The sequence below is a fragment of the Cupressus sempervirens genome, chromosome 8 (genome assembly GCF_028749045.1).
Source record: "Cupressus sempervirens isolate cs-2001-9-10 chromosome 8, ASM2874904v1, whole genome shotgun sequence".
In the NCBI taxonomy this organism is placed as follows: Eukaryota; Viridiplantae; Streptophyta; class Pinopsida; order Cupressales; family Cupressaceae; genus Cupressus; species Cupressus sempervirens.
Genome location: NC_143125.1, coordinates 797,667,644 through 797,673,140, shown reverse-complemented (window position 1 = coordinate 797,673,140; position 5,497 = coordinate 797,667,644). Strand labels below are relative to the sequence as shown.

Genomic DNA, 5,497 nt, shown 5'->3' with positions numbered 1-5,497 from the left:
CGAATTACATGAGTGATCAGCACTCTACTTCAACCAAGATGGACAGGTACAGCACAAAGTCTCCAAGGACACAATCTCGGACAAGTAATAGATGCAGTATTCATAGTCGAAATTGTGGAAAGGAGGACTATTCAGGCATTCAGGATGAGCTCAGAAAAATCAAACATAACATGTCTGAACTGTTGGTTAAACACCACCGTATGCTTGACAGGCTGTCCGTCCCAGCTAAGGTGAATAAATCAACTGGATTTCATTTTGACAAATCTTCTCACAAAGCGTTGACTGATACAATGAGAGATGCTACTAGGAACCTTAATGGGGAGTTCGAGAAACAAGTGTGCAACCAGTCAGAGGCTTCAGTTCGGTCACAGGAAGAAGTGGTGAAGGATATTACGCTGATGGATAATAACTGTCAACTTGACACTCAAGTTGAGATAGTTGAATACAGGTTTCCCAAGGGTGATGTCTCATGTACTCAGGGTAGTTTGGCTCCGACAAGCAATGATTACAGTGAAGTGAGTTCAAATGATGATGAAGATGTCATTGTGCATGGTGATGAGATACCTGGTGAAAATGAGCAGACATCGAGCATTTATGATTTTGCTGACAGAGAGTACCAAGCTCAGTTAGATGCTTCGTCACATGAGGATGAGAATGGCAGTACTTCACATGATTTGTCCAGCCAGCTGAAGGTAAGAAAAGATAGTATTGTGGCTTCTTTATCTCATCATGACAGGATGCGGGAGATGTTAGAAGAGCACATCCAGATGATTCAGTTACAAGGAAGACATAAGGGAGTTCAGGCAAATTCTTCTTGTTGTGACTTACATGCAATTGGTGAAGGAATGGGAATGACGAAGTTGAGCTATTTGCATCTTCTATCAGACCGTGATCATCTTCTAAGCCTTACCAAAGATTATTCAGATGCCTTGAGGAGGAAGGAGGAGGAAGTTGTCAAGCTTTCTTGCGAGCTTGAGGACACTAGAGCAACTTTGGCATTACAGGACTGGGAGAGACATGAGAATGAGCATGGCATGGAGCTAAGTTTAATTTCATCTGGTACGTCTAACACTTAGCTTTCTACATTTGACGGATCATATATGGTAGCTGATAATGTTACGAGTTCATCTTGCATTCACATCCAGGATACAAGGACAATGGCAGACAGGTATGTGAAGTTAGTTGGTATTGGTCACATTACTCAGGTAAGGAGTTTGCTTGAGTTACCAGCTGTTTCTTGTTTACGGATATGGACTCGAGAACGTTTCAGCAGCATTTGGGATTCAGTTAACTGGAGATCTTTAACACTTAATGGTAGCAATGATTGTCTGAGTGCTATCATGGATTTGATTAGCAAAGTATACGGTGTTGTCTTTCCTTGTGCCAGCAGAACATCCGATGTTGGTATTAGTTTTTATACACCGGTATTGGGCTTGGTTCATATATGTAGACGACCCTTCTTGCTGGAAAGTGTTGAAGGTTTTTCATATTTGGAAGCATGTACAGATGAGTCCCAGGATCGTTTTGACCTTGATGACATCCGGAAGAATGAAGTAAACAATTTTGAAGATTCAGCTTCCTTGACAGATTCTTTAGGTGCAGATGATTCACGAGATATGGATGTTAATATTGAGGATACTCCTTTAAGAGCTCCAGAAGAAGCTTGTTGGAGACAGTTCAGCCAGAGCCATCGTGTGACTAGCCAGTTGAAAGTTAGTGAGCGAGACATTGCTATCGCTTGTGAGCATTTTGATACTGCTCGTCAGTTGTTGGCCGTTACTGGTTGGGGTACTTCTATGACAGATGAGTTCTGCAGTGGTTACTTTTCTTTGGCAGAGATTCATGCCTTGCGTGAAGCTGTTCGGATTTTAAAGCAGGATTATTTACGATTGGTAGCCGACCGTGATCACTTGGTTGAGTGGGGAAGTACAGCCTATGAGGCACTCTTGGATCGTGAAGAGGAGGTGAGTGAGCTTTCCCAAGAGCTCATAGCGACTACTGAGGCATTAGAGGACACACAGCGAGATCTACAGAAGTCACAGTTTCAGTTGAAGGAGGTGACCGTGGAGTTGGAGCATTTGCGGTCAAAACCAGCCCCAGACCCAATTCATTTGACTACTAAGGTAGATGACGGTAAGTACACTCCTACAGTTGCTTTTGAGGAGCTTATTGTTGAGACTGACACACATGTTCAGGGTTTGGAAGAAGTTGGTTTTAATGAGTTTGGGATACCGGTAGAGTCCAGTTTCCAGATTGATTCTTCTCAGATAGTTGATAGTGTGGTACAGCTAAGTATGCCACCCTTTCAGGAGGACCAGTTGTGGTGTAAAGGAGAGTATGTTAATGTTTCCTCATATAATTTTTACTGCACTGAACTGTTCATGATGTATTTGATGGATAGTGCATGTGTTCATTTGGACTTGCATGAAGTGACAGAAGGTGTTCTCATCCATGATACTAGTGTTATTTGCAAATTGGTTGAGAAGATTATAGGGGTCCTTGCTACTATGCTACCTCACAAGGTTCTCGAGGAAGGGTTTGTTGATCAGAATGCACGGGATCCTATCCAGCCTACAGTCACCCGGAGTCAGAGATTGGAGCCATATGTTGATTACCAGTTCAGTGATGATGAGCTAGCAGCAGAATTTGGAGGTTCTTACTGGCATTATACGGTAGGGTACGCTCATCATTTCTCTTTTGACACAGAGATAGAAGATTTTATTTCACGCAGATGTAGATTGGCTCCAGTTTCTTACCATCCATTAGGGGATAGATTGGCACCTTCTTTCGAAAAAAGAAGTGGTAGTAGCAAGTTATTCAGCCTGCAACATCGACACACTCGGAGCAGTTTTTCAGAAATTGGATTTGATGGCAGTAATTCAGGTACCTATGGCTATTGTCATATCTAAAATGCAGTTGGGTGCAGGTGTCTTTTTGACAGGGGCTTGAGTTTTGATAGAGTTGATGTTTCAGTTGGCTTGAGTTCCGCAGAATGGGTTCTTCTACTGACATCTACAGTTGGTTTTCAGACGATTTCATCAGAGTTGTCAGTTATTTGGATGTTGAGTACAGTTTCTCAGATACTGGTATTGATGATTTCTCCATGGGAGTATGATGAGGATTGGGATGATACACAGATTTACATTTGGGACCCAGGCATACTGATTGGTTCATGGTTCAGCCATTGCTTGGGGACAAGCAATTTCAGGAAGGGCGGACTGTCATGTCCCCAATTTTCTGGTGACAGTTCGATTTAATTAATTTAATTAATCTGGTTGTCCAAGGACGACTAATTAATTATTTTAATTAAATAAATAAATATTAAAAGATAACCTTGTATTTAATAAAGTGACTTGGAAAATATTTAATAAAGTCACTTATGAGATAAGATCAAAAATGTTCTAGAAGTCTCTGGAGAAGGTGGAGAGAAAAGAATAAATAGGCACCCCGGGGCTCCATTCGAATCAGGCAGTTGATTATCTCTCTTTGATTTTCAGATTGTGATTTAATCACAAGTGCATTGTGGAACCTAGGGTTTCTACAATTGTCACAGTTGGCCATTGAGAACGATAACTCTCAATCGGTACGCAATTTTGAGGGTGTGAAATATCATCCGAATTATTGCAGATTGGAGGTGACATTCAGTCATTTCATCAGGGCAATTATCTGTGGCTTAAGGCCAATTTCTGTGGTTCAGATTTAATGCTTCTAGAGACTGATATCAATTTAAATTTGTAAGAAGAGTTTTGAAGATTATCGAAGATCATTTTCCCAGCCTGAGTGGAGGGTTTGCTACGCAAGGCTGAATGCGACATTGAGAATTGAGTGCAAGGCTTGGTAGTTCGTTAGCAGCATCAGTTTGGGATCAGGCAAATTCGATATTAATAGCCCTTCATAATCATTGATGGAGCCTGCAATCTTAGCAAGTTAATAGTCTTGAGATAACACCTGACAAACAATTCTTGGCTGCAGCTGGAAATCCAAGCATTCGCTTGTTCAAAGTTAATTCAAATAATCCTCAACCTGTGATTAGTTATGATTCCCACACAAATAGCATTACAGCTGTGGGATTCCAATGTGATGGGAAATGGATGTATTCGGGTTCAGAAGATGGTACTGTGAAGATTTGGGATCAGAGAGCTCCAGGTTGCCAGAGAGAATATGAAAGTCAAGTTGTCGTGAATACAGTTGTCTTACATCCAAATCAGACTTTGGGTGATTCACGGATAGTGGGAAACAATCCTTAGATACCATTGCGACTCAGCCGACCAGTTCGCCCCTATATCTGGATTTGAGACTGCACGATTTTTGTCGGGAATGGATCTAAATCCGTCAATGATTTCATCAGCGGGTTGCAGTCATATTTGAAGGAGTGCTCTCGTGGCTCTGAGGATTCATAGGGAAACCTCAGTAGCTTCAAAAATTATCCCAGTTGACATTATATCCGGGTTGGACGTTATTTGAAAAGGGGACAATTATATTACAAACCACACCAGTCTAGCAAGTAATGGTAGCTGGGAAAACTCAATAATATATGTGGCATCAGAGTGTGGTGGGCAGATCAAGGAACAAAAAATCCAAATCACCATTACGGGAGTCTCATGGCAGCAGCAATACCAGGTTCTTGATGTTATTCATTTCAATTTATATTCAAATTTGTAATAGATCCGTTCTTGAAATAGATTCTCTTGAATACTGTTGGCACTACAATTGTCACATTGTAGTCAGCTCACTTGGTGAATTATTTGAGACATTACACTCTTAATCTTTACTAGTTGTCTTCATAGTATGAGACAGGTGTTTTTACAAATTGTCTCAGTTTAGCATTGGTTCTTAGTGACTTTAATAGTAAGAGCTTGATTACTAATTGTTTGATGAAATGTCAAACCCATGAAGTTTAGTATTTTGGTCGGGGTTATTTCAGTGCTTGCAAATTATTTGACGAATTTCCACAGTACAATATTGGGATTTAGTGACCTTTATAGCTAGGGTCATCTCAAACCTCACGACGATCCCACGCCCGTAGCTCCCACAACGAACAAAACAGTAAATCCTCATGAAGAGGATTTTGGGTTTTACTCTCCAACTTTCCAATTCAAAAGTGAGAAGTGAGGAATTAAATTCCTCTTTGGATATTTATTCACTTTTCAGGTGAATAATCGATTAGGGCATTTAACCAGCCAATCCAGTTAAACCCCGCATCGACCCAAACGAAAATAGGCTATTCCTATAAATAGGAATTCATCTATGGCAAAGCTGCCAAAAATATAAAATAAATCAATTAAAAAGCCCGAAAACCCAAAAACACATAAACCTTCTTAATAACTTTTCGCGACAATGCGAACCTCTAAATGCACAGACACACTTACTGGTCTAATCACATAATGCAAATGAGTTCGGATTTAATAATCATCGAAAGGTTTAAATTAAACATTTAATTAAGGATACGTTGACCATACAAGGACGACATTGGTAAAATATGAATGGCTGAATCACT

General features: G+C 40.5%; 1 pseudogene; it reads left to right on the top strand.

Annotated features, from left to right (window-relative positions):
* The first annotated feature begins 1,616 nt into the window (after positions 1 to 1,616).
* LOC149544808 (target of rapamycin complex subunit LST8-1 pseudogene) lies at positions 1,617 to 4,247 on the top strand (annotated as a pseudogene).
* Positions 4,248 to 5,497: the final 1,250 nt, after the last annotated feature.